We start from the raw sequence: 9,401 nt of genomic DNA, 5'->3' as shown, positions 1-9,401 counted from the left end.
TAGATCCGTTTTGGAATGAGTGCAACCAGAGTGCTCCTCGGAGACCAGGATGGCCAAGCTTCATCTCTCATACTTCGAACATATTGTCAGGAGGGACCAGTCACTGGAGAAGGATATTGTTTGGTAAGGTGGAGGGTCAGAGAAAAAGAGGAAGACCCCCAACGAAATGGATTGGCCAAGTGGCAGCATCAATGGGCTCAAGTGAGACAAAAATTGTGAGATCCATGTCTATTGTATCCCTCAGCTTGTAACTATGGGGTATTCCCTAAAGCTAGCTCATGAAGCTGAAGGAAAATATTCAAGATGGGTTCAGATTTAATATGTTCAATATGTATGGCACAGTAAGAAAAGCACTGGACTGCCAACCACATTGTTGGTGGTTCAAACACACTAGCCACTCCTTGGAAACGCTATGCAGGGTCACTATGAGTCAAAACTGACTCGATGGCACCTAACAACATCAGCAAGAGTAGATAAAAATAGACTGTTAGGAAGAGAACCTAAAGGATAATGGTGAGGAGGAGCAGTCGTGCTTGAAGACATACAATTAGTCATCATCTTTGAATGAAGACAGAGGTAGTTTGAGATTAAGATGCACAGAGTCCTGAGCACTGGAAAATGATGTATGTAACTGGATTAAGGGGCTAGAAGATATTAGACTAGAAGTCCGAGGTCTAGGGAAGAGGCATATCAAGGGACCTAAAGGAGTGGATGGATCTTTGTGTGCTGTGTCTGTGCCCACCAAAGAATGTCCATCAGAACCACCTGGTGGACAATGTGGCAGCTTGTATTTTCCAGAGATGACTGCCAATCTCTCCCATCCGGCTACTCTCCTTACCATGTGATTTTGACACTCCTCCCATTGAGTGGTGGTATCTATGTTTTTTCTCTTTGAGCCAAATGTCTCTGTGGACAGACATTTATTCTCAATCAATAGAATATGGTAGAAATGATGCTCTGTGGCTTCTGAGGCTAGATCTTAAATAAATTTTATGTCTTTCCATTTTGTTACCTTGGGAGGCTCACTTGGAACCCAGGTGTCATGCTATGAGACAGTACAAGCTAGCCCACACACAGAAACAATGTAGAAGACTATAGGTAAGCTGAGACTCCATCTGACAGCCAACATTAATGTCCAGTTATGTAAATGAAGACAGCTTCCGATGACTCCAGGCCCCAGCTGCTGATTCATCCCCAGATGCGGTCTCAGACTTCATGAAACAGCGACAAACCATTCTGGAATTTCTGATCCATAGAATGCATGGGAAAGAAAAAAAAAAAAGCCTGCTGAAATGCTGTGGAACTGCTTGTGGAACTGCTGTTTCTCCTCTAACCACAAGAGGGAGACATTGTTCTTTGTGGACCTGCAAGTTGTTGATAACCTTGATTAGTATTGAATTCTCTGAATCTAGGAAGAGCCTGGTGAGGTTAGGAGGCTGAAACCAAACTTATTCTTGATAATCTCATAATTTGAGAATCTATTCACTCTGTAAAGATCTACTTATTTAGAGGAAGAAAAACCTAATCGTTTTGTCTGAAACAAGAAAATTGGTAGGGAGATTACATATTTGGGCTTGAAGAAGGAAGGAAACCCACTTTGACCTTGGTGGTCAGTGGATGAGGCAGAGTGAGCTTAGAAATGAGGCAGAAGAATAGCCAGTCCTTTGGGTCCCTAGAAGTGGTGTCGCTGTAACAGAGGCAGTGTCCTCAGCAATCTGCAAAGGATCTCCTGACAGGCTGGGCTTTATGGCTTCCAGATTGTCACAAGGTGCTGCTTCTAGTCCTCACCCATTGGTTCAACTTGTGGTCAACAGAAGGTAAGGGAGGCGGTTGGAGGTCATTGCTAATGAGCTCCTATATCATTATGCATTATTCTTATTGATAGTGTTTTCCCCTTTAGTTTTGAAGTCTAGGATTCCTATCTCCTAATGGTTGGAAATACCACATGCCATTTGTCAATACAGTCTTCCAGTAGCTGGTTGTTTTGGCTGCGTCTGGTAAGGTTGATAACCAAGGACTCTGTCATCTCTCTTTCTTTCTTGGCAAGTTAATATCCTGAGCCTTCATTAGTGTTTATTTGCTTCTTGGACAGACGATAGATATTTCCTTCTTCCTTAATACAGTATGGTGTAATGGCCAAGAGCGGACTATGAATCCAGATGCTTTGGTGGTGGTTGTTAGGTGCTGTTAAGTTGTTTTCTGATCAATAGTAGTGCCATGGGACAGAGTAAAACTTCCCCATAAGGTTCTCCAGGCTGTAATATTTACAAAGAGCCCTGGTGTGGCACTGTGGGATAATGCACTGGACTGCAAGTTCTGTTTGAACTGCAAGGTCGGCAGTTCAAATTCACCAGTTACTCCTTGGAAACCCTATACAATCATTATGAGTCAGAATAGACTCAACGGCACTTAACAACAACAGCAATATTTATAGAGGCACCCCGCTGGCATAGTGGGTTAAGCACTGCTGACTGAAAGGTCAGCAGTTGGAATTCACCAACCTTCCAAAAGAGAAAGCTGAGACAGTAGGATTCTTTAAGGGAAATCATATGGGGAAGGTCTACTCTGTCCTATAAGGTAATGCTATGAGTTGAAATCTACTTGAAGGCAGTAGGTTAATTTTTACGGGAGCAAATCTCATACTTTTTCTCCTGTGGAATTGAACTGCCAGTCTTTTGATTAGCAGGCAACATGTTTAATCATTGACTCAGATACCTGGGTTCAAATCCTGGCTTTGTTGTTTACTAACCCTAGACCCAGTTGCCATATTTCATTTCATCATCTGTGAAACAGAGCTAATTAATAATAAAGCAGCAAGGAGCAATAAATACAGGAAGACAAAATCAGCAGTTTCTGGTACATAGTTGGCACTCGGTGAAGGATAGCAATTGCTACTCATTTATATCATACTCACAACTTCTACATCCAGATGACTGTATAAGACAGTTACTATTATCATCTACTGTTTTACTGGTGTGAAAGCTGAAAGTTAGAGAGGTTAAGTAACTGACTCAAGGTATCACAGTTGGTAGAAGAGTTGGATCAATAAATAACATAAAAATAAATGGAAAAAAGATTGAAGTTTCCACAGACTTTATTTTGCTCAGATCAACCATCAACAGTCATGGAAGCAGCACTCGAGAACTCAAAGAATGGATTGTATTAAGCAAATCTACTGCACAAGAACTCTTTAAAGTGTTCAAGAGCAAAGAGGTCAGTGTGAGGACTAAGGTGCTCCTGATCCAAGTCATAGCATTTTCAATAACCTCATATGCATGTGAAAGCTGGACAGTGAATAAAGAAGACCATAGAAAAAATGATCCATTTGAGTTATGGTGTTGGAGGAGAATATTAAAACTACCATGGACCATCAAAAGAATACACTAATCTGTGTTGGGAGAAATACAGCCAGAATGTTTCTTAGAAGCCAGAATGGCCAGACTTTGTCACTTATATTTTGGATACATTATCACAAGGGACCAGTCTCTGGAGAAAGACATCATGCTTGGTAAAGTAGAGGGTCAGTGAAAAAAAGGAAGACCCCCAACGAGATGGCCTGGCACAGTGACAGCAACAAGGAGCTCAAGTATACCAACAATTGTGAGGTTGGTGCAGGACCGGGCAGTGTTTCATTCTGTTGTGCATAAGGTCGCTATGAGTAGGTAACAACTCCAAGATACCTAAAAACGACAAGAGAGGAATTGACATTTATGCTCTGGCAGTCTCACCAGAGATCCCTCTCCTTCCTAATCTTTTCTATATTGATGACTCGATTTGGCCAAACAAGTGACAAGGATAGCATTGTCTTTGGCAAGTAAAGACAATTATTATTATTGGTAGGTAATTAGAGAATTGCAAATGTTCCATCAGTTTTCCCCATTGTGTCTCCCATCACATGAACGAAGAGCAGATGTGAACATTGTCTCCAGCCATTCACTTGTCAAACGAGAAGTGACTTGGCTATGCTCACTACAAAACTGACTTTTAGGCCTTGGTGTTTTAACAAGGCCCATGAAATGCAGGTCTCCGTAGGAATCATAAACTTTAATTTAGCAATGCTTTTGATTCTAATAAAAATCTATTTTTACTTGCAGTAAGATAGCAAGGAAAATTTTTCTGGAAAAGTTCTGGATGTCTCAAAGGAAAATTTGATTACTAGATGGTCTTGGTGTTTCAGTAACACACATGAGAAGCTTCTGAATAACTTGTTAAATCAGGATGTTGTGCCCCACTTTTGATTTATATTCCTTATATTCATCCCCAGGAATTAGAAAAAAAAAAAATCTATTAAACACATTAACATTATTTTAATACCATAAAAAACAACTTGTTAGAGACTAAAATTTATCCGGGCACAAATACTGGTTTTGAAAATGAAAGAAAACATCAGAACATCTATGTAACTCTCTGTTAAAAGAAAGAACTCATTAGATATTTTTCTTCTTTCTAATATGGAAGAAGTGTGAAATTTGCATTTTTAAGAGTCACAAGGACTATTAAAAAGAAAAAAATCCAAAATATAGTAAGATATGGTTCATATGAACTCTGTGTTGACACTGCATGGTTGGAATTTGTTGTAACTCCATACGGATGATCATGAAGTTTACCTTTACTTTCATAATTGATGAAAGGATTTGTTAAATAAAACGAACTTGTAGTAAGTAGAAGAAGAGCTCAAGATTGGTTTGAACCATAAGGTCGGGGTTTCAAACTCACCAGTTGCTCCTTGGAAACCCTATACAGTGTCGCTATGAGTTGGAACCAACTTGATGGCACTTAACAACAATATACACAGGGTCTCTCCAGGCTCATTCCACATTCCTCCTCCCCCACTCCCTCCCTTCCCCCCACCCCCACCCCACCGTCATCTCCCTACCTGTCATGCACATCTGGAACACAGGCATCTCCCATTAGCAGGTCAAATTGAACACGTCAATAAACCAACAGGTTATTGTCCTCATTTTCCTGCCTGAATGAGTCTGTTAGTGAACTACATCCATGGTGGACCATGACACCTCCCCTGCTTTTCAAGTTTATTTACAGGTCATCATTTTCTTCATCCTCACAAGGCCATCTGGCATTGTCCCCAAGTTCAAGTTCAGTGTTTCAATTGTTTCTCCAATTTATCTATTCTTTATTGTGATTCCTTGTCCATGAAATAACTCTAGTTTTTATGAAGTCCTTCAACCTTACAGATGAACCTATCTGGTCCTTACTTGCAAGACTTATTGAGGACACTGCATTATCAACCTATCATTAAAGCTTTTCTGGTCTTCTTGGTTTTACTTAATTGTACTTCCCTTCTCCAGTATTGTCTTCATAACCAAAAAAATTAAACTTGTTGCCTTCAAGTTGATTCTGTCTCAAAGTGATCTGATAGGACAGAGTAGAAATCCCTCATGGGTTCTCCAGTGCTGTCATATTTATGGACCACCACTTGTCTGTGGGTTGTACTGTGGTGGTTTGTGTGTTGCTGTGATGCTGGAAGCGATACCACCAATATTTTAAATACCAGGAGTGTCACCCATGATGAACAGGCTTCAGCAGAGCTTCCAGACTAATAGGATAAAGGAGAGGCAAGCTACTTCTGAATGGTTAGCCATTGAAAACCTTATGATTAGCAGTGGGACATTGCCCAACGTAGTGCCAAAAGATGAAAAAAATTATGAATAACAACAGAGCATTGTCAGATATAATGCCAGAAGATGAGCCCCTTCAGGTTGAAAGGCACTTAAATATGACTGTGGAAGAGATTCTGAAACTTGCTCTTGAGTGTACAGAAGCTAAAGCAAAATGAAGATGCTAAAGATAAAAAGAGCTGACCATAATGATATGAATGAAATAAAGCATTTGGAACCTTCATTTGCTGATGGGGCACAACTCAAAATGGAAAGAAACAGTTGCAAGCATCCATTAATGATCAGAACATGGAATGCATGAAGTATAAATCTAGAAAAATAGAAAGTTTTCAAAAATGAAATGGAATACTTATATTCTAGGCATTGCTGTTGTTAAGTGCTGTTGAGTCACTTCTGACTCATAGTGGCGCTGCATAGGTTTTCTGAGGAACAACTGCAGACCTTGTGGTTCTCAGTGCAATGCTTCCCCTACAGTGCCACACCAGGAGTCTACCATAGGCATTTGTAAGCTGAAATGGACAGGTATTGACCATTTTGAATCAGACAATCATATGATTTACTCTGCTAGGAACAACAAATTTGAGAGGAATGGTGTAGCATTCATCATAAAAAGAACATTTCAAGATCTGTCTTGAAATACAACACTGTCTGTGATAGGATAATATTCATGTGCCTACAAGGAAGACTAGTTAATACCAATACTATTCAAATTTATGCATCAACAGCTAAATCCAGTGATGATGAAATTGAAGATATATATCAACATCTTCAGGATGAAATCAATAAAGTATGCAATCAAGCTGCGTTGATAATTACAAGTGATTGGAATGTAAAGCTAGAAAAAAGGAGAATCTGTAGGTGGAAAATATGGCCTTAGGGATAGCATGAAAAAATGATAGAATTTTACAAGACCAATGACTTATTCATCAAAAATACCATTTTTAAACAGCACAAAAGATGACTATACACATGGACCTTACCAGATGTGCACAAGGGTCAAGATAACTGTATGGGAAGAGGCAGGGCAAAAACTCAATGTCATCAGCCAAAACTAGGCCAGAGGCAGATTGGAACAGACCATCAATTACTCATAAGCAAGTTCAGGCTAAAGCAGAATAAAATTTAAACATGTCTAAGAGAGTTAGAATATATTCCACTTTAATTTAGAGACCATCTCAAGAACAGATTTGATGCCTTGGACACTACTGACTGATGACCAAAGGAGTTGTGGGATGACATCAAGAACATCTTCCACGAACAAAGCAAAAGGCCATTAAAAAGACAGGAGAGAAAGAAAAGACCAAAGTGGATGCCAGAAGAGACTTTGAGACTTGTGCTTGAGTATAGAGAAACTAAAGGAAAATGAAGAAAAGATGAGTTAAAACAGCTAAACAGAAATTTTCAAAGGACAGCTTTAATAACAAAGTCAAGTATTATAATGAAATAGGCATAGACCTGGTTTTGGAAAACCAAAGGGCAGAACAAACATGGGATTTCTGAAGCTGAAAGAACTGCCTAAAAATTAAAGCCACAACGCGCGCTATTGAAGGATTCTATGGGCAAAGTATTTGGAAAGTATCAAAAGAAGACGGACATGGAGTCACCATACCAAAAAGAAATGGTCAATGCTAACCATTTCAAGACATGGCATCTGAACAAGAATTCATGGTATTAAAAGAAACCCAAGCTGCACTGAAGGCACTAGCTAACAAAACAAAGCTCTGGGAATGGATGGAATACAAATTGAAATGTTTCCACAAACTGACGCAGAGCTGGAGACACTTATTCATCTATCCATTTTTTTTTTTTGCTGCCCATTCCAAAGAGAGGTGACCCAACAGAATGCAGAATTCATCGAACCTTATCATTAATATTATAAACAAGTAAAATTTTGCTGAAGATAATTTTTAAATGATTCATTGACAAAGAGTTGTCAGAAATTCAAGCCAGATTCAAAAGAGGATGTGAAACTAGGGATATCACTGCTGATGTCAGATGGATCTTGGCTGAAAGCAGAGAAGTGTGCTTTGTTGACTATGCAAAGGCTTTCAATTGTGTGCATCATGACATACTATAGGTAACATTGCAAAGAATGGATATTCCAGAACACTTGATTGTGCTCATGAGGAACCTGTACATAGACCAACAGGCAATTGTTAGAACAGCCATGGAATCTGATTGGTTTAAAATTAGGAAAGTTGTGTGCCATAGTTGTATCCTTTCAACAAATTTATTCAATCTGTATGCAGAGCAAATAATTTGAGAAAGTGGATTATATGAAGAAGAACATGGTTTCAGGATAGGAGGAAGACGAATTAACTTGTGAAATACAGATGATACAACCTTGCTTTCTGGAAGCGAAGAGGACTTGAAATACTTAAGATCAAAGACCTTTAATATGGGTTGCACCTCAATGTGAAAAAAACAAAAAACGTCACTACTGAACTAATAAATAATGTTATGATTAATGGAGAAAAGATTGAAGTTGTCAAAGACTTTATTTTGCTCGGATCCACGATTAACACAAATGGAAGCAGCAGCCAAGAAATCAGATGGTGTATTGCATTTCATAAATGTGCACAAAAGACCTCTTTAAAGTGTTCAAGAGCAAAGATACCAGTTTGAGGACTAAGGTGAGGCTACCCTGAGCCATAGTAATTTCAATAAACATATATGCATGTGAAAGTTGGGCATTGAGTAAGGAATACTGTAGAAGAATCGATGCATCTGTGTTATGGCATTGGAGAAGAATATTGAAAATACCATGGAGTGCCAGAAGAACAAACACATCTGTCTTAGAAGAAGTAAAACCAGATGCTTCTTAGAAGCCAGGATGGCCAGACTTTATCTCTCATGTTTCAGGCATGTTATCAGGAGGGAGAAATCCATGGAGAAGGCCATCATGCTGGGTAAAGTGGAGGGTCAGCAAAAAAGAAGAAGAACCTCCGTGAGATGGATTGGCACAGTGGCAGCGGCAATGAGCTCAAGTGTATCAAGGATTGTGAGGTTGGCACAGAACTGGGCAGTGTTTCTTTCTGTTTTACATAGGGTTGCTAAGAGTTGGAACTGACCCAATAGCACCTAACAGCAACAACAATCTTTATGGAAGCTGACTGCCACTTTCTTCCATAGATCCACAAGTTGGTTCAAATGCCCAACTAAACAGTTAAGTACTTAAATCACTATGCCCCATCTCCATTTGTTGTTGGTGTTAAGTGCTGTCAAGTTGGTTCCGACCCATAGCAACCCTATATAGGGTTTCCTAGGCTGTAAATCTTTATGGGAGCAGAAAATCTCATCTTTCTCTCGTGGAACTGCTGGTAGTTTCAAATTACTGACCTTGAGTAGGGTTAACGGCCCTACTTGTAACGACTATGCTACCAGAGCTCCATATTGTTGTTGTTGTTAGGTGCCATCGAGTTGGCACCGACTCATAGTGACCCTATGCACAGCAGAATGAAACACTGCCCGATCCTGGGCCAACCTCACTACTGTTGCCACACTTGAGTCCATTGATGCTGCCACCTGGCCAATCAATCCATGTCGTTGGGGGTCTTCCTCTTTTTCTCTGACCCTCCATCTTACCAAGCATGATATCCTTCTCTAGCGACTGTTCGCTCCTGACAATATGTCCAAAGTATGAGAGAAGAAGTTTGGCCATCTTGGCTTCTAAGAAGCACTCTGGCTGCACTTCTTCCAGAACTCCATAGAACCATCAAAATAATTTTCTTAAATAATTATTTGTAATACTACTTCCTTGAT

The sequence above is a fragment of the Chrysochloris asiatica genome, unplaced genomic scaffold, assembly GCF_000296735.1.
Source record: "Chrysochloris asiatica unplaced genomic scaffold, ChrAsi1.0 scaffold00120, whole genome shotgun sequence".
Classification (NCBI taxonomy): domain Eukaryota; kingdom Metazoa; phylum Chordata; class Mammalia; order Afrosoricida; family Chrysochloridae; genus Chrysochloris; species Chrysochloris asiatica.
The sequence above is the reverse complement of the archived record's forward strand: the minus strand, read 5'-3'. Positions refer to the sequence as shown.